The 21,201-nt window shown below is 40.0% G+C and overlaps 1 long non-coding RNA gene across 1 annotated transcript in view; it reads right to left on the bottom strand.

Annotated features, from left to right (window-relative positions):
• Positions 1-8,399: 8,399 nt before the first annotated feature.
• Positions 8,400-21,201, bottom strand: part of LOC133364366 (uncharacterized) — a 70,986-nt gene continuing 58,184 nt past the window's right edge. Inside the window, exon 4 of the long non-coding RNA XR_009757923.1 lies at positions 8,400-8,469. This is a non-coding gene — a long non-coding RNA (uncharacterized LOC133364366). The remainder of the gene's footprint in view (positions 8,470-21,201) is intronic.

Raw genomic sequence — 21,201 nt, 5'->3', positions numbered from 1 at the left:
AATGAAAACAAAACTGTATCTGCTTCATAGTGCAAGATTGTGGTACACAAGGGATGCAGTGCCTTGCATTTTATAGCTACTTTATTATGGGTGAGAAATGTCAAACATCTTTATCTAATTGATTAAGCTGTACGTTCTCCAGGTTTTGCTGATGACTGAGGCATGCCTGCCAATCTATCACATTATTTTGCAAAAGGAAAGGAAAAGGAGGAAAAAGAACAGAGGTACCTCCAGTACCTCTACCCTTATTGTTACTTCTGAAATGTCATATTACTTGTTAGCAGAATTACCACAGGCTGTATGCAGATGTTTGGAGATCCAAAACACTGAAAAGGTAATGATCCCACTCTGTAGCCTTCATGTTTCCCCTAATTAATTGAAATCATTTCCCATGGTAAACTTCAGCTTTTACCTGGCAGGCTGGATTTAGAGTAACCCAATAGCATGGGCATGTGCCCAGTTTTCTATTCTTTTTTTGGCCATGTGGCCAAATTCTGCACTTGATTGCAGTGCCATTAGTATCGAGAAAAAAAACTTAATTGTGGAAAAAAAAGATAAAGCGCTGCTGCAAACTTTATGGTAGCTTAAGTATTTAGGAAATGGGCACAGCTACAACAGATCGAAATAATTTAAATGGAAGCTTAGCTTTGTTTAAACTAAAGGCTGGACGCTAGGCCAAAAACTTGTAGCCTATGTTTTGTTTTGCTTTTCTCCTGAAATGATATTACTGTATACCATGGGACAAAATCTAGCTACAAATGCACTATTTAGGGAAGAGCAGAGGTTTGGAAAGGCTTCAAAGGTGCTGGAAGAAAATACTTGGCTATACTACTTATTACTTACAATGTGGATACTTTGTTATAATTTAACAAAATGGCTACTTGCCATGATTGCTAAGTTCTGCCTCCACTGTGGGAGGTGTGTGCGTCTGAATACCAGTTGCTGGGAATCACAAGTGGAGAAAATGCTGCTGTGCTCACGTCCTGCTTGTGGGCTTCCCATGGGCATCTGGCTGGCCTGTGAGAACAGGATGCAGGACTACCTTTGTCCTACTCTAGCAGGGGCTTTTCTTATGTTTTCACAATGTCCCTGATCCAGGTAAAGTTCATTGCTGCAATGAAAAACATGTGGAACAAGTCTAACCATGTCTACTCAAAAGTAAGTCCTGTTGAATTCAGTGGGGGTTACCACCAGGTAAGTCAGATTAGTACTGCAGCCTTAGCCTTGATTAACTTTATCCAGATCTAGGTCTAAATCATTTTTATAATGAGATGAAAACCACTGTTTTCACAGTTGTTACACACAGAGTTGACATTTTCATTGAGGTATACCTCACAGTCTCAAGGCAGTTCAATAGGAAAGAGCACATAGGACATATAAGAGTCCTATCCTAAGAATATGGACTCTACAAGGCAACATCCAGAAGTTTTTGAGCGGGAAGGGGAAGCTCAGCTCAGCTCAGCTCAGCAATATGCATGCTTTTCTTGTAAAGGGACTCAGGGTCAGTCCGCAGCATCTCCAGTTAAAGAATCTCTTGTTACCATGCTAGAGAAATACTTCACACCGTGCTTTATTAGAGTCTAGTAGAATGGCAGAGAAAGGGGGTATGGAGAAAAGAGAAAGAATGGGTGTAAAGTATATACATTGCAGAACATTTGTTAGCTTGTTGTGAATGAACCTTTTTTTGTTTTGCTGTGCATCCATGATGCCTACAAAATTAATATACAGACAAAGCATACTTCTACTTCACCTCACATTATCTTTTCTTTTGTCTTTTTAATGCAAGAAAGCAAGATGAATTTCCAGTATGGTAACTATCTAGCCTTGTCATATAGACAAGGGGGGGGGGTCTGGCTCAGTCTACCAAGGTCCATCCCTGCCAAATTTGGTACATTTGGTTGCACGCACAAAATATATTGGTCCTATGACTGGGTGCTTGGGTGCTCAAGAGGCCACTTATTTGGCCTTGGCAAAACCTATATTTGAAGGAAAATGTACTTGCTGGATGCTATCCCTAGTTTTCAGAGGTTCCACATCACTATGCAGGTTGTTCATACTTGTGAAAATGACAGGTAGGCAGAGAACAAGATGTTTGATAACATGGAACAGATTAAGTTTCAAACATCAAGAGCTGTCCAAGGAATCTGAAAAAGATTGAAGGGGTGGGTGTTAACACATAATTTTAACATATATATCAAGGTATAGCCTGAAACTGATTTTATTTCCTCCCCTTTTTAGTTTTACCTCTTTAGTTTCCTTTTAAGATCACTTCCCTAGATTTCTTAACTGTATTTTATGTATTTTGTGATTTTATTTTGTATGATTTTATTGTGAGCCACTCTGAGTGCCATATTTCATGGTAGAAAGGCAGGGTAGATTTTTTTTTTTAATTACATTATGATGTTAGGATGTTCTAGATAGGACTCAAGGCAGCTTCCTAGCTTTGATGATGATTTTAAATTTCCTTTTCTAAATCCTATTTACATTTTAACTCTTGTCATCCTAATCCAGATCTAATTGAAATTTTAAAAGGTATTTGAGACTAGGTACAACCATTGTAGATAGACATATGTCCTGTAATGTGCATCTCACTGAGAGCTGTGCTGTCCAGATATATGGCATCCAAATTCTGATGTGCACTCTAAATATGCACTTTTGAAAAAGCGGGTTCAGTTCTGGCAACTGCTACACACAGGGAAACTTGCCCACATGCATTGAGCACCTTAGCTGGATTGGGATATGAAATTTTAGCAGGCTAAATTTTACACATGCAGGGCTGGCTCACCACTAGATATTTTTTAATTTAGGAGCAGATTTTGGACTTCCGGGAAGGGTGACTTCGCCTGTGCCTGCCATTGAGACGAGCTCTCGTCTCAGAGGAAGCTTTTTCAGTTTTAAAATCAGTCAGAATGTTTTTTTTGACTGGTAAAGACTTTCTCCCGGGCAGGGAGAAACGTAGAGATTAACCACAAAAGCCTGTGTTTGTTGGGAGGACTGGATTTCATTAGTTTATGAGAGAAGGTTCAGCCAGCAGTGCCGGACGGACTTCCAAACAAGCTCTAACTGATTAAGCGACACGTTTATCTTTTCTTTAAAGGAAAACGGATTTTAACAGGCAAGCATCCTTCTTTCTATTTTTATCATCTGGTTTAAATTGTTGCAGCAAAAAGAGATTTGTCAATGAATCAGCTATAAAGAATCCCTGGGTGAGTTATAACTCTTCTCTTTCATTCACGAAATTAAGGAGGAAAGAAATTGAAAAAGCTTATCTTTGTTATTATTGCAAAAAGCTGGCCTGGAATTGTGCATTTTAAAGATACAAACGGATGAGGGATTTCTATTCCGAGGAGAAAATAAATAAATAAATCTGATTTATGAACTTTGGAGTATTATATGTCTGGGACTATTTTTTTTGGTCTATTTCATTTTGACGAATCTGCTTGTTCACGATGCCACTAACTGTTTTGATGCTGTGAACTAAATTTGTTTTGCATTCCTAAACATATAAGAGATAAGGCAGGCTGTGCTGTCTACACTGTGATGTCATCAGGCTTGGAATATTAACCCAATTGTTGCTGGAATAAGAAGTGGTTTTTTTTCCTTCGTGGTTTTAAGAATGGCAATCAAGAAAGTGGCTGAGATCCTGGAAGTAATTATGTTTCAGAAAATAATGGATGAGATTGAGATAATGAAACAAACCCTGAGACAGGGTAGACAGGAGATGAAAATTGAATTTGGCAAAATGAAGCAGGAGCTTAAAGAAATAGGGGATCTTGTGAGAGAGGAAGTTGATGAGATCAGAGATACAACTGGACAAGCATTAGAAGATGAAAAAAGAAAAATTAAAGGGAAGATGCAAGCCCTGGAGATTGGAACAAATGTGGAACTGGAAAAAGACTTGGAGTTTATGGATATTAGAGATAAAATTTACTGTTTGGAATTCAACGTTGTCTCTGAAGAAATTAATGAAGATATTAGAGATAAAGTTATCAATGTCTTGGATAAATTTCTGGACTGGAATGATGTGATGGAGCTTGACATAGAAAAAATCTATGGAATTAATTACAGATATGTGACAATGGAAAAACTCTCAAGAGATGTGCCAGTGCATTTCGTAAAAAAGAAGAACAGAGATATGACTTTACAACAATATTTCAGCAACACATTCAGAATTGATGGCAAGGAAATATTTGTGATAAAGGAAATTCCCATCAGACTCTTATTATATGACTATGGCTATGACAGCAAGATTATTATGGGATATTGATAATGGAAGAATGGCTACTGAAATTATTGGACTTAACAGGGTTATTGAAGAAGGAAGATGGAATTAACATTGATAATGGAAGAATGGCTATTGAAATTATTGGGACTAACAGATTTGAATCAGATGAATTAAGCGACATGTTTATTTGGAGAAAAATTGAAAGATATATCTCTCAAGGAATTGAAACCTCTCTTTGACTTTTTGTAGAAATAATAAAATAATGTTTATGAGATTTGATGATTAATTAAGATAACTACCAGAGGAAAGTGATTCTATAATATAATTTTAGAGATAGGATTGTTATATATTGTAGACCTATAACTGATCTGCGACAAATCGGAAGTCAACATTTTATTTTATTGTTTAATTATTTTTGTTTTGTTTTGTTTTGTTTTTGAAAATTTGAATAAAAATTAATGATAAAAAAAAAATTAGGAGCAGAATTTGATTTTTTTCCCCTGGGAATGTGGGGGGGGGAGCAGTGGCATACCTCTATCTATTTCTTCCTGAACCCCCTGCTACTTCCCTCTGCCTTGAGCCCCCAAAACTAGCCTGCTGACCTCAAGTGTAGTGGAGGACACTGTCCTGTTGCCCATGTTGAAGCAAGATTCAACTCTCAGTCCAGTTGGTTTATTATACAGCCACAAGAGTGGCTGTATACTGTAGCCAGCATGGATTTTTCACATTCCATAATGTTAAATTGAAAACACCACCCATGCCATTGTGCTGCTTCCCATAAGGTCATTAAAAAAAAATTACAAAACTTATAGTCCTGAACTCAGAAATGCTTGACAACCCTCTAAGTTTTCATGGCGATACACAAAACACGCAGAGAGAACTGAGAGTTCAAAGTGTAAAAAAGAGGGGGGAAATCCAGACTCCTGTGAAGTCCTATTGGACTTATTTTTGTCAGTGGTCTCATAATTTGTTGAAATTAATTAAAAATCAGCCATGTTTACAAAGTATCTGTAATCCTAATACTGACCTTGCCCTATACTCTGACCTTCATCTTCTGCACTTTAAAAAATGCCTGGCTGATTTTTAATTAATTTAAGAAATTTAACATTGGGCTATATCACAGCACAGGCATGCTCAGAAGAACCAACTGTCAGTCTTCTAAAAGCCAGACTCACAGCTGGTTGGCTTGGCTAATGAGGTGGCCACACCCACACCAGACATTTATTTCACTTTAGACAGTCATGAGACACTTCAAAGGATCCTGGGAAGTGCAGTTTGTGAAGGGTGCTGAGAGGAGTTTGGGGATTCCTATTCCACTGACAGAGCTCCAGTGGTCAGAGTGGTTTAACAGTCAGCCCCTCTTCTGAGGATTGTAACTCCGTGAAGGGAACAGGATGTCTCCTAGCAACTCTCAGCACCCTTCACAAACTACACTTCCCAGGATTCTTTGGGGGAAGCCATGACAGTGTAAAGTGAAATAAAGGTCTGGTGTGGATGCGGTCAGGGACAGCTTTGGTTTAAATTTGAGTGGGAGACTACATGTGCCTGCTGTAGAATAAAAAGGTGGAGGGAACCCTGACAAACAATGTTTTCCTTTTGGAAAGGAAAGGAGCTTTTCCCTCTGCCCAGTGCCCACCCTCCAAATCTCTTCCCCACCCTTCCATCCCCATCCCCATCCCCATCCCCCTTCCTTCCTACTCCTGCCCTTCCTCACCTTCTCTCCGTCCTCCCTGCCCCTCCGCCAGGTTAGTTTCACTTACCCTAAGGATGATTGTACAGGAGTAAATCCGACTGAACTCAAAAGCATGCAAATGATCAAACCTCCCCTCCCTTTCCTTCCTCCTTCTCTGCCCACTCCAGCACTCCCTCCTTCCCTTCTGGTCAGTTTCATCTATCCTAAGCATGATTGTATGTGAATAAATCCCACTGAACTCAATAAGCATGCAAATAATGAATTCGTTCTCAGCAAACTTGCACAGGATCCCATTTCTTACCTCCCGGATTAAAAAGCAGAGAAATTCACTAGGGCAAAACAAAAAACCTTTTGGTTTAAGAACATACCTATAGTCAACAGATATTTCTGTTTATCAAACTTTAAAAAGCAGGGAAATTGGGCAGCTATAGTGAATGCACCAGGGGATCAGGACACCTGACCTCCTCTCTGAGATATTGGACTGCCCTACTGTCAAAATGCAAACACAATTTAGGAGGTCAGGTCTCCTGTTCCCCTAGTGCATTCACTGTAGCTGCCCAATTTCCCTGCTTCTTAAAGTTTGATAGAAATCTGTTGGCTATAGGTTCATTCTTAAAGTGCAAGATCTTTTGCCTAGTAGTGAATGTTCATATAGTTGGGGGCAATGCCATATTGTCCTTCATCTCAAGCAGCGAAATGCTTGGGACTAGCCCTACACACCTGCTGAAAAGGATGGTTCTTATTCTAGGCAATATATAAAATGAAAGTTTTTATCTAATAACTGCCCACTCAGTTTCATGGGTGATGAGTATTCACTCACCAGGTCATAGAAATAGGAAATGAAGGTCTAGAATGTTAATGTTTTTAGCAAGTTCTCAGTATTTATAGTCTTTACATACCCTTGAACAAAGGCCTGGCTAGTTTGAAGGAGAGGCAGATCGATATGTGAAGCTATGAAACTGGCCAAATACGGACTTTAGAAAATATACACAGGGCTAGCTGAGAATGATTTCTTGGATGCTTTGGACATCTGCTAGATCATTGTTATAAAATAAGCCCTGATATTGAGGGCCGGCTCCAGGCATGCGGGGGCCCTTGGGCATCAGCTTGCCCTGGCCCCCTGGTGGGTGGGTGTGCACGTACGCGTGTGTGTGTGTGTGTGTGTGTGTGTGTGTGTGTGTCTCCCCCATGCACCCCCACGGCCCCCTACCTGTCTAGTCTTTACCATTGCCCTTAATGAAAATGGTGGCCGTGGTTTCCCTAAGGGGAATGAAGCCTCTGCCACCATCTTTGTTGATGGCCCACATGTGTGCTATGCGTGCACATCTCTACCATCAACTAAGATGGCAGCAGCGGCTTCAGTACCTTAGGGAAGCTGCGGCCGACATCTTCATTAAGGGCAATGCTAAAAAGCCGGCTGACAGGTAAGTGGGGTGTGGGGGGGCATGGATAGCGGAAGGGGAGCGGAGGGCCCCTCAGGGGCCCCTCAGGGGTTCCTGTAGCTCTGGGGCCCTCGGGCCAGTGCTCAACCTGGCCGCCCTTTAGAACTGGCTCTGCTGATAATGACTGATTGATTGATTGAAGTATTTATAAGCAGAAACCAGTAATGATTTGAAACAAATGCTGATGAACGTTAAAGAGAAAAGCACAAAAGCAGGACTACAGCTGAACATCAATAGAAAAGGTGTGAGACAGGGGTGTATTTTAGCACCCTATTTATTTAATCTATACTCAGAACATATCATACAAAAAACAGGATTGGACCAAGGTGAAGGAGGGGTGAAAATTGGAGGGAGAAATATCAATAATTTAAGATATGTAGACGACACCATACTACTAGCAGAAACCAGTAATGATTTGAAACGATTGCTGATGAAAGTTAAAGAGGAAAGCACAAAAGCAGGACTAAAGTAATGACAACAGAAGATTTATGTAACTTTACAGTTGACAATGAGGACATTGAACTTGTCAAGGATTATCAATACCTCGGCACAGTCATTAACCAAAATGGAGACAATAGTCAAGAAATCAGAAGAAGGCTAGGAGTGGGGAGGGCAGCTATGAGAGAACTAGAAAAGTCCTCAAATGCAAAGATGTATCACTGAACACCAAAGTCAGGATCGTTCAGACCATGGTATTCCCGATCTCTATGTATGGATGTGAAAGTTGGACAGTGAAAAAAACGGACAAGAGAAAAATAAACTCATTTGAAATGTGATGTTGGAGGAGAGCTTTGTGGATACCATGGACTGCAAAAAAGACAAATAATTGGGTGTTAGAACAAATTAAACCAGAACTATCACTAGAAGCTAAAATGATGAAACTGAGGTTATCATACTTTGGACACATCATGAGAAGACATGATTCACTAGAAAAGACAATAATGCTGGGGAAAACAGCAGGAAGTAGAAAAAGAGGAAGGCCAAACAAGAGATGGATTGATTCCATAAAGGAAGCCACAGACCTGAACTTACAAGATCTGAACAGGGTGGTTCATGACAGATGCTCTTGGAGGTCGCTGATTCATAGGGTCGCCATAAGTTGCAGTCGACTTGGAGGCACATAACAACAAGACATATAAAGATGTTATAAAATTAAAAACCAATGAAGACATCATTAAAAACAATAATCAAAGTATCAACAAATATTGCATTGATTGGAAGAAAAAAATGTTAAAAGTCCTGACTAAAAAGTTCAATTTTCAAGAGATGCCTGAAAGAAAGATGTGATGGTTCTTGCTGAGCCTCTGTTAGTGTAGGCTTGACACGCTGAAGGCTTGGTCCCTGGTGGAGGCACATGAAAGCTCATGGGTATGGGGATGCACCCTTATTTGTACACAATTAGGTATATACAACATCTATTGGCAGCAATGGAGATGCAATTATGTATTTTAAAGTCTGTTTTTATGATTTTTGAAGTGTTTTTTGTGCTTTTGTTTGCCATCCTGGGCTCTTGCTAGGAGGAAGGGTGGGACATAAATCAAATAATAAATAAATAATAATAAAAAATTCCCCTTCCACAAGACACATAGTAGCAGTCACATCTACACCATACTTTGAAAGCACATGGCTTCCCCGAAAGAATCATGGGAACTGTAGTTCAAACGTGCCGGGTATTGTAGCTTTGTGAAGGATAAACTATAGTTCCCAGGATTCTTTCAGGCAATCCATGTCCTTTAAAGATGTGATGTGAATGTGACCATTGCCTGTTCAATGGAGCATGGAGAAAGATCATAATGCAAATGTGGATCCAAATACACATATGCATCAGCTATGCAGATGGAGAATGTATCTTCCTTAGTGCATTGTGGTCAGGCCACATAATATGCACTTAGGTATATACGTGAAATAACAAACCTGTTTTGACTTTAAAAAATGAAATTAGAATGTCAGTATTGTTACTGACTTTTAAAGGAAGTTATACGCGCACAAACTTTGCCCTAGGAGCTGAGATCACATGGATGCATTAGCTATAAATGATCAAAAATTGGGGGCCAAGACTGAGTTCTTCACATATGCATAAGCATAAACAAAACATACTGCCAGTAGGTTTGACAGAAAACAACAACCAACCTTGGTACATGTGCTGTGTCAGTAACTAGTTTTTAAAAATAACTTCCACAAGTAAGAAAAGTGCTTCTGACTGAAAGGTCAATCCTATACATGTCTATTCAAAAGTAATAGAAATGGAAGCAATGATGCTGGCAAAATGCCATTCATTTACAAGAAAATATACTATGGCATAGTATGAAATTATGATGAAGTTGGATTGGATCTTAATTTTGGGAAATTCCATTAGCACAAAGAATTTCTGGAACATCAACAGATGGCCAAAGCCAGTAATAAAATGCAGTGTGCATCAATCTAAGAGGAAGCGAAACAATTTTACTGAAACCAATGAAAGCCAAAAAGAGTGCCAATGAATGTATTTATGAAGTTAGGAAAGGAAGATGAAAAGCAGAATGATTTGTGTTTTCCTGATGTTGTGATCTCAGTGTCTTCTTCAGATGTTGCTCTGATAGAAAGCAGAAGACGTAAATTCATTTGGCCTCTAAGCCGGAAAAACTTAGACATAATTAAGCCCTACTGAAATCAACGGGATGGATATTCTCAGTTTAGCCATGTTTCAAATAGTCCCATCAATATCAATGGGATTTAAGTTAATCTAAGCATGACTAAATCTAGATCCAGCCCAATGGGTTTTCTGTTGACTTCCTCTTTCTGTCTTATGGACTTTCTGTTTCCTCCTCTTTCTTATCTTGAACTGACAGCAATTTGTCTTTGTGCAAACTTCCACCATACTCAACCATCTAATTTCCCCCCTCTGTTTATGGAAAGTTCTGCCTATATTTATTTGTATGCTTTTGTACCCATACTTTCCCTCTCAAATGTTTCCAGATGCATGACAAGTGGGACCTGCAACAAAATGGAACCTCACTGCCAGGTCTCCAGTTTTTGCCTGGAGACTCCAGTTTTGGGGGGTCCTCTCTGGGTCTCTGGGTGAGTCACTCCAATCTCCAGACTCTTAACTTTCATTAAAAAAAAGTTAAGTTCCCAGGTGGTCTGGTTCAAGAGACATACACAAAAATATCAGCCACCGCCCTGCAACTTCTGTTAGTAGCCAGCTGCCCTAATCCCTGCCCTTTCAGGTTTTTAGCCAATAAGGCGTTGTGATTGATGATCACAATCACAGGGTTGTGATTGACGAGGGATTTGTTGACCTCCAGGCAATAATTAGAATCCATTTCAAATCGTCAAAACAGTTTCCTTTCCCTGGTTGTCACAGAAGGATCTTCGTAGGTATGCCCAGTAAACAATTTCAGTTATGTTTATAATAAAAGTGTACATGGGGTTTTCTTAATTACTTGCAAAAATAGCATATTATACATTTTATCTTTCAAATAATTTTTGAACAGAAATAAAAAAGTGTACATGCAGCTTATGATGCCATTACAATGTACCATACTTTTCTAATTATAAGGACTCCATTTTCCTGGGCTGTTGAAGAGGGCAGTTTATTTGTCTAGTTCATAGTATGTTTTGAAAAACATCCCAATAATCCTTTACTCACTTTTCTGGGAGTAAAGCTGCAATGCTAATCCTGCATACCTGTGAGAAAACCCCATTTAATTCAGTAGAACTTTGTTTTGAGTAGATGTGGATAGGGTTGTGCTGTAAATCAATGGGATTTCTGAGTGAAAATAGCAAAGGATTGTGTTGTAAATCTTTCTCTCCCCCTCCATTCCAATTTTTTTAAGCAATTAGGCAGGGCTTACTTAGGTGTCACTGCTTTTATTTGGTAGGAAACTTAATAGTGATTTTTTTTTTACAAAAATGGTCTGCAATGACCAACTGGTTTTGACAATAAACTAATATATGAATTCCTGCATTGAGCTGGGGATTTAACTCGATGGCCTTATACGCCCCTTCCAATTCTATATGGGGCATATATATTTTTGCATCTCTAGTACTTGTGTATATATGGAGTCTTTCCAACAACCCTGTGAGGTAGGGTTGCTGATTGGAAACCAAAGTAGCTCATAACAAGAAATAAACCCCTTTAAAATCAAATAACCATAAAAACAAATGCAAAACAGCTTAAAGTGGCATGAAAGTAGCATGATTCTGAATCTTGGGTTGGATGAGTGAAGTTTCTTATCACTTGAGGTCACAGCGCTATGCACACTTCTCTGTTTGAGTAAGCCCCATTGAATACATTGGGACTTGCTTATGACTAAACTTGCATAGGTTTGCACTATAAATATCTTGATGGATTGTGTAAATAATAAACATATTTGACAATCAAGCATAAATAAATATTTCTTCATTCTATGTCTCAATATGTATCTGATTTCATATTATGGCTGTACATTATTATTTCCTCCACATTTTAAGTGTGCCCTTCTTCCTTGGGGTGGTCATGGTCCCCCTCTGTTATTTTCAAATTGAATGGCAGATTAGGCAGAGAGGTAGTGAGTAGCCCATGGCTAAACTTTGTAGCAGATCTCCATTTTAAAAGATTAATTATAACAATTTATATGCAGGCAAAGTTTATGAAGTAATACAGATCCACATAATACATTTAAAGTGCATGACTTCCCCCAAAGAATCCTGGGAAATGTAGTTTCCCCCTCACAGTTATAGTTCCCACCACCCTTAACAAACTACAGTTCATTAGTGCACATTCATTAGTGAGTTGAAAAGAACACTTTTAAAAGATACTTTTTTAAATAGGGGAAGGCTTGTAGGTAGGGCACACCCTTTGCATGCAAATGTCCAAAATTCAATCTCTGGAAAAGACTATTGCCTGAAATCCTGGAGAGCCAAGGCTAGTCCATGTCATCAGTACAGAGCTAAATGGTACCAAATGGCCTGAGTCATTATAAGGCAAATTCTTTTGTTCCTAAAAGAGGAAAATGACCCCAAAATTTATTTATGTATTTTATTTACAACATTTATATACCACTTTATAGTAAAAAAACTCAAAGCAGTTTACAAAAGGAATTAAAGGAATTAATTAAGGAATTAAAACAATGAAATTATTGGCAAAAACAGTTAAAAGACAGGTATTTCTAAACTTTTCAAAATAATAAAACGAAGGAGCAAAAAATTGATAAAAAACATAATAGCTTCTACATGCGTGGGTAGGCTTGCCTAAACAAAAAGGTTTTTAGCAGGTGCCAAAAAGGTGCCTGCCTAATGTCAATAAGCAGGAAGTTCCAAAGCGTAGGAGGTGCCACACTAAAGGATTCATTACTTACAAGAGCAGAACAAGTACTATGTGGCACGCATAACATGGAAAGCACACCTTGAACTTGGCCTGGTAACAAGTCAGCAACCAGTGCACATTTCAGAGCAGAGGTATTATGTGCTGATAGGGTTTCACTGATATCAGCAATCGTACTAACGGCATTCTGTACTAACTGCAGCCCCTGGAGATTTCTGTGACCTTGGCTAACTGGCTGCCAGGTTTTCTTAGTTTTGGTTTTTGGTTAGGAATCCTGACTTGTGCTTGGTGTGGTATAACATTTAGGAAATCATCGCTGTCTTTTTTTTCTTTTTGTATTTGCATTTCATTTACCTCTGACGTTGCTCCATTACATCCATAAAAGCAACAACAGTATTTTCATGTGTTCAGTTTAACCCTCTTAAACACACTGATGATGCACCTTATTGGTTGCATAATGGTTTGATTCTTGCCCAATAGTAGTAAAAGAGAATTCACATAGTGGGAAGAGTTCTATCTTTATTTCCAGTCAGATAAATATTTTTATTTGAATGGTATGCTCCAAGAAACTGTGGTTGATGCTTAATGTATCGTGCTTAATCTCAGGGTTTGGGATGCTTCTCACCTGGCAACCCTACTTTAACACATATGTATACTCTTGCTCAGGGTTCCAGCTGGTCAGTTGTGTTCTTTCTTAGGATATACCATTCCATTTCCCCCTATTCTGTTTTTCTTTTTCAACTGATACTCAGTATTCCATGGCTACTGAGCATGTTCCCTCAGGGCTTTTTTAAAAAGCTTCTCTTACACTTCTGTAAATCTTAGGGTTCCTCTGAGCATGCCGTTTCTCAGTGTCATTTTTTCTGTCAACAATCATCATCTGAGTTCATTATTTGAAGGAGTACTTTCTTTTTTGAAATTACACTCACAATGCCTCTTTGTGTTCACGTCTGTATATATGTACATGTAATCCAATGAAGTCACAGCTGCTTGAGTGCACTTAACTTTGTTAGATATGTACAGATTATCTCCACTTTGATCAATGTTTAGATATAACATAGAACTTTTGCTTGTAACACATCACTTGACACACTATAATTTCATGTGCAGTGTCTATGTATATAATGGAGCTCTGTGATTCCTACACTATGCTGCAAGTAGGCTGCATGTAGTTTACTTGTTTTTCTTTACCCCCCCAACATTTTATTTTTTCTTTACTTGCTTTTCTGATGAAAAACTTCCAGACACTTTGAAGCTTGTAGCTACCTAAATGTAACTCAACAGAATTCCACCCAATTTAGATTTGGTACCAATTTTTCCATTAATTCACTTATTCACTGTAGTTGTGGATCGGATTTTTATGTAGCATTCACCACAGCTATTTTCAAAATTGATTTTTTTAAAAAAAACATGCCTCTAAAATATCAATATTAAGAACAATAATTGTATTGAGATTTCCCTCCATTTATCAACATTTCATTTCAAAATATTGATATTTCCTTTAAAATCAATATTTATATCTATTTTTGGGGAGGGGAAAATGGATCAGTAAAGGCAGTGGATAGAGCACAAAGAACAAACATTATTTATTTAGTTAGTTAGTTAGTTGGGAAAAACAGAAGGGGGTAGAAAAAGAGGAAGGCCAAACAAGCGATGGATTGATTCCATAAAGGAAGCCACAGACCTGAACTTACAAGATCTGAACAGGGTGGTTTGTGACAGATGCTCTTGGAGGTCACTGATTCATAGGGTCGCCATAAGTTGTAATCAACTTGAAGGCACATAACAACAACAACAGTTAGTTAGTTAATTAGTTGATTTATATTTCACCCTTTCTCCCAGTAGAAGCCCAGGGAGGCAAACAAAAGCACTAAAAACACTATCAAACATAATAAAAACAGACTTTGAAATATATTAAAACACAATAACCATTAAAAACATATTAAAACAAAACATCTTTAAAACATTTTTAAAAACCTTTAAAAACATTTTTAAAAGGTTTCAAAATATATTAAAAAGCAATTCCAACACAGGTGCAGACTAGGATAAGGTCTCTACTTAAAAGGCTTGTTGAAAGAGGAAGGTCTTCAGTAGGTGTTGAAAAGATAACAGAGATGGTGCCTGTCTAATATTTAAAGGGAGGGAATTCCAAAGGGTAGGTGCCACTACATTAAAGGTCCATTTCCTATGTTGTGTGGAACAGACTTCCTGATAAGATGGTATCTACAGGAGGCCCTTACCTGCAGAGAGCAGTGACTGACTGGGTATATAAGGATAAGATGGTCTTTCAGGTATCCTGGTCCCAAGCTGTCCCCAAACTAGAACCTTGATCTTAGCCTGGTAGCTAATAGGTAGTCAGTGCAATTATTTCAGTAGCGAAGTGACATGTTGACAATAACCTGCTCCAGTGAGCAGTCTTGCTGCCACATTTTGCACCAGCTGCAGTCTCCAGACCAGCCTCAAGGGTAGCCCCACATAGAGCGCATTACAGTAATCCAATCCGGAGGCTACCAGTGCATGGACAACAGTGGTCAGGCTATCCTTGTCCAGAAATGGCCACAGCTATCTTACCATCTGAAACTGGTGAAAGGCACGGGTAGGCATGGAGGTCACCTGGTCCTCTAGCAACACAGATGGATCCAGGAGCACCCCCAGACTACAGACCTACTCTTTCAGAGGGAGTACGACCCCATCCACAGCAGGCAACTGACCAATTATGTGAACTCGGGAACCACCAGCCCACAGCGTCTCCATCTTGCTAGGACTGAGAGTCAGTTTATTGGCCCTCAACCAGCCCACCACAGAGTCCAGGTACCAATCCAGTATGTGCACAGCCTCTCCTGATTCAGATACAGAGAAATAGAGCTGAGTATCATCAGTGTACTGCTGACACCTTGCCCCAGATCTCCCAAGGGCTTCATATAGATGTTAAACAGCATGAATTCAACTTGATCGATACCAGCCTGTTAGCTTGATGGAATGCTTTCAAGGTGGTACAGGCCAATGCATCCCATCCCTACTCAACAGTTACCTCTTGGTATGAAAAATATGTTGTGTGTGGGGGAGGTACTAATATGACATATGCCCTTACTCCACAGACACTTTGGGCACTCTGTGAATGTTAAATGGTAGCACTGTGTCCACTGCTTTATTTATTTATTATTTGATTTATATCCCACCCTTCCTCCCAGCAGGAGCCCAGGGCAGCAAACAGAAGCGCTAAAAACACATGAAAACATCATAAAAACAGACCTTAAAATACACCAAAGCAAAACAACTTTAAAAACATTTCTTAACAAAAGCTTTTAAAACATCTTTTAAAAAGGGTTAAAAACATGTTTTTTAAAAAATCATATTAAAAAGCAATTCCAACACAGATACAGACTGGGATAGGTCTCAACTTAAAAGTCTTGTTAAAAGAGGAAAGTCTTCAAAAGGCACCGAAAAGATAACAGAGATGACGCCTGCCTAATATTTAAGGGGAGGGAATTCCACAGGGTAGGTGCCGCCAGTTCATAGCAAAACATGTGATACACACACACACACACACACACACACACACACACACACTCATACTCATGTGTTTCCTCTTTTTAATGGGTGAGGTAGCAAGCTGTGACATAAATTAACTGTCCACATAATGAGAGAGACTAGTGTATGTTACAACAGTTTCCATAGAGCTGTTTTTCAGGCAGATCTGGTTCTTATAAGTTGTGTGGCATATTTGGCTATGTACCATAATTTTACTGTGTTCATAGTTTTGACAAAAATAATAGGATCTTTTTATTTTCTTCAGATTGGAAAAGAAGAACTGGTATGTTTTACACTACAGTAGGGCCCCGCTTATATGGCGGGTTAGGGACCAGGCCCCTGCCGTAAAGCAGAAATCGCCGTAAAGCGGAACCCATTGACTATAATGGGTTGCGTCACGTGAAAATAACACAAAAATGCCGCAAAATGCCACAAAAGTGCAAAAGCGGCTTTAAAACGGGGAATTTCCCCTAAGTGAAAGCCGCCACATCAGCGGAACGCTGTAAAATAAGAACGCCATAAAGCGGGGCCCTACTGTACTATTAAACTAATTCCTTGCAAGTCCGATTACAGCTGCTTTGATTGCAATCAATGAGATTAGTTACCATAGTTACTACAGCTGGCAGTATGGCCTTGAGAGGTCAAGGCAGCGCCAGAAAAGGTTGCGATGATGAACATCTTACAAAGGTATCAAAACTCCTTTTCTGACTCTGTTTTGAGAATTTGAAAGAAAAGTCTCTGAGGAAAAATTAATATCTTTGTTTGCTTTTCTTCGTGTGGAAGTTGGATTTTGAAATTTTAAAGATTCTTCCCCCCCCCACGAACATATGTTATGTTTTGTTTACAAGTGAGAGATTCAGAAGAAATATCAGTATGTACTGTTTTTTCCATTTCTTTCTGGGTAAAATCAGGGTTGCTAGGTTTCAATTTCCCAGGGCTGTTTTCATAGTAAATAAATAAATGAGAATATTTTCTCATTGTAAGGATAACTAAAACACGACCAACAGTGCAGGCCTATATACGTATCTATTCAAAAGTAAGTTTCACTGAGTTAATTGGGCATACTCTCAGCCAACTCTGTACAAGAGTAGTCTAAAGCCAGTTACCTGGAAGTCCCTTTGAACTCAGCGAAACTTATTTTTGAGTAGACAATTTAGGATGCTTTGTAAAATGCACCACAAATGGATATAATACACATGATTCCTTTTGAGTGCAGTTTCATAGGATGGTTTCACAGGAACAGTTTCGATCACAGGAACCATCATGTATGAAGGACATTGGTATGTTGGGATGAAAGAAATGTCTAGACTGCTTTTATGAAGCTCTAGACTTGAGTTATATTAAGCCATAATGGCTTTCATATATCTCTAATGAGACATCTTCAGGGTCTTTTATAGTGCAATCCTATACATGTTTACTCAGGAGTTAGGCCTATTGAGTCTGATGGGACTTACACCTAGGTAATTGGATATAGGATTGCAGGCTTAATGTGGACGGCTTAGTATCCTTTGGCCATTTATGTTTTGACAATTAGGATTGTCAAAGGTGGATTGCCTTCTACTCTTTGAATTCACATCTATGGGGATTCTAAGAATCAATGCACATGCTATGCTCAAAACAGGGAAGCCATAAAAAAGCAGCTTTCCCATAATAAGTGATTGTGTCCATAACACTTGGAACATTGCACACAGAGTCGGCGCCGGGCATGCTGAGGTGCTTGGGCACCAGCCTCCCTGAGGCCTGGCACACACTTGCATGCCGCACCTACCTACCTTTTCCTTGGTGAATGCTGCCTGCGCTGTGTACGCATGCCTGCCACCAACCAAGATGGTGGCCAAGACTTCCCTAAGGGTCTGATGCTTCTGCCACCATCTTGGTTGATGGCTCATGTGCATGTTATGCACGCACATCCCTGCCATCAACCAAGATGGTGGCAGGGCCATCAGCCCCTTAGGGAAACCTCAGCTGCCATCTTGGTTGATGGCAGGCTTGTGCCTGCAGCATGACCAGCATTTAAGTCAAAGGAAAGGTAGGTGGGGCATGAAGGCGGGCATTATGGGCCTGTGCGGCAGTACGGGAGTGCTTGGGAGCTCCCTCTCACAATCTGCAGTAGGGTTGGGAGCCAACACTGTGGCAGATTGCAGAAGGGAGCACTACCCACCCACCATAAGGAGGGGCCCTTCAGTCACCCCTTGGGACCCAGGGGCCCTCAGCCAGGGCCCAACCTGGCCGCCCTCTGGTTTCGGCCCTGATTGTACACCTCATCTTCCTCCTCCAAGCAGGCACATGGTGCATGTGTATCAAGACATGGTGCGTGTGTGATGGTCATGGCAATCTGTGTAGTAAACGGTTTTAAACACTTTGGTCAGATAACAGAGATCACTTTCCAGAAGGAATCAGATTTGGTGGCATCCATAGATTATAATGTTTGCACCAGTTATTAGAGACTGTGAATGTGAAACTTGGAGATATTAGATACGTCTTATTAATTAATGTGGAACCCAAGGTGTGTATGTTAAAAATATATGTGTCCCAAAGGTAGTTTCAACAGTTAGAAAATCAAGCTGAGTTAGCTACTAATCCAATTAAACATAGATCTGCTAGGCTGTCTCCACGCTATCTGAGGGCCAAACTAGATGTGATGTTAATCACATCATTAGCTGCTGCATGAATTTTGTAATGAACTGAATCAGGACCATGGCACAGGGAGAACTTTTTTTTTCACCCTTGGGCCTGCAATGGCTCTGATTTGACCCCCCCCCCCGAATATCTGCAATTTACCTGAGAGAGAAACTTACATTGGTGTCAAAGGAAGCTTTTCTCTTGGGACAAGCACCAGGTGCTGGGAGTGCAATTTGGATCAGGACTATGGGGGAGCAATGGGGCTAAAACTCTCTTCCTATGACAGTTATTTATTTTATACTTTTTTAAAAACCCTGCAAGGGCTAAGGATGTGATTAACACCACATCTAGTTTGAGCCTGGGAATATTTGTTCTTGAATAACATGCATCACATTGATGACACCTTTCCATTTTTATTCAGGGTCAGCTGCTTAGCATTAGTCAATCACTAAGTGCTTTCAGATGTCATAGAATTTGTATCAAACCAGACATGACATTTGCAACTGTGTGGAGAGTATTTTGTGGACTAAATAGGTGGTGGAGAGGGCCAAATCTGGATTGGGACCCTGATAAATAGATAGGAGGCTTAGCCCTTTGCCCCCAGTCTCAATCCATATCAGCCATCCCCATGCCTGTTATATTGCATTGGGAGGAAAGTTCCCACTGATGTCAATAAAAGCTTTATTCCTTGAGTAAATTAGTAGGTCTGGGAAGCCAGTCAAAGAACCCCTAAACCCACACCAGGTTTCTCTCTTTCTTTGGTGTGACGGTGGTAGCTCATTTTGGTTACATTTGTAATGTTTGCATGCAAAGGCTAAGAAATTTTGACTCAACGAATAAGCACTTTTGATTCAGTATACTTCTGCTTGCATCCAGTCTCAGTTTTACACACCATGTTGCTACACTGTTTGGGTAGATAGGCTTGCTAGTGCATAGAGGTCACATCCATACCATACGTTTAAAGAACACCTCCCAAATAATCATGGGAACTGCAGTTTACACCTCACAGTGTTACAATTCCCAGCAACCTTAACAAAATACAGTTATGATTATTTAGGGGAAGCTGTGTACTTTAAATGTGCTTTAACTTTATGGTTTGGATGTAGCATATAAGTGATATCACTGCAGCAAGACTCCATACCATCTAGTAATCTTGCACAGTCACTTCCCATCTCATTTTCCATTTAGCCTTACTTCGTTAGCTAGCTAATTATTATACAGCCATGAGAGTGGTTGTATACTATAGCATGGATTTTTCGCATTCCGCAATGTTAAATTGAAAATACCCCCATGCCATTCTGCTGCTTCCCATAAGCTCATGTTACAAAACTTATAGTCCTAAACTCAGAAACGCTTGCATAACGACCCTGTACATTTTCATGGCAATACATGAAACAGAGAGAATTGAGAGTTCAAAGCGCAAAACAAGAGGGGGGGAAATCCAGACCCCTGCTGGACTTTTTTCTGTCAGTGGTCTCATAATTTGTTGAAATTAATTAAAAATCAGCCATGTTCACAGAGTACCTGTAATCCTATTATTGCCCTTGTCCCAAACTCTGACCTTCATCTTCTGCAGTTTAAAAAATGCCTGGCTGATTTTTAATTAATTTAAGAAATTTAACATTGGACAAATCACAGCACAGGCATGCTCAGAAGAACCATCAGTGTTCTAAAAGCCAGACTCACAGCTGGTTGGCTTGGCTAATGAGGTGGCCACACCCACACCAGACCTTTATTTCACTTTAGACAATCATGGCTCCCCTCAAAGAATACTTGGAAGTATAGTTTGTGAAGGGTGCTGAGAGTTGTTGGGGGATTCCTGTTCCTCTGACAGAGCTCCAGTGGCCAGAGTCGTTTAACAGTCAGCCCCTCTTCTTGGGATTGTAGCTCTGTGAGGGGAACAGGATGTCTCCTAGCAACTCTCAGCACCCTTCACAAGCTACACTTCCCAGGATTCTTTGGGGGAAGCCATGACAGTCTAAAGTGAAATAAAGGCCTGGTGTGGATGTGGGCAGGGACAGCTTTGGTTTAAATTTGGGTGGGAGGCTACATGTGCCTGCTGTAGAATAAAAAGGTGGGGGAAGCCCTGAAAAACAATGATACTGTTCACAATGTTTGCTTTTGGAAAGGAAAGGAGCTTTTCTTTTGCCCAGTGCCCACCCACCCAATCTCCTCCCCCGTCCCCTTCCTCTCCTTCTCTCCCTTTCCCCCTACTCCCCCTTTCTGCCCCTCCGCCAGGTCAATTTCACCTATCCTAAGCATGATTTTAAAGGAGTAAATCCCACTGAACCCAAAAACCATGAAAATGACCAAACATGCCCTTCCCTCATCCTCCCTCCTATCCCCTCCCTTTTACCTCTTCCCTCCCCTTCCTTTGCCCCTACCTCCCCCTCCCCATCCAATT

The sequence above is a fragment of the Rhineura floridana genome, chromosome 9, assembly GCF_030035675.1.
Source record: "Rhineura floridana isolate rRhiFlo1 chromosome 9, rRhiFlo1.hap2, whole genome shotgun sequence".
Taxonomy (NCBI): Eukaryota; Metazoa; Chordata; class Lepidosauria; order Squamata; family Rhineuridae; genus Rhineura; species Rhineura floridana.
The sequence above is the reverse complement of the archived record's forward strand: the minus strand, read 5'-3'. Positions and strand labels throughout refer to the sequence as shown.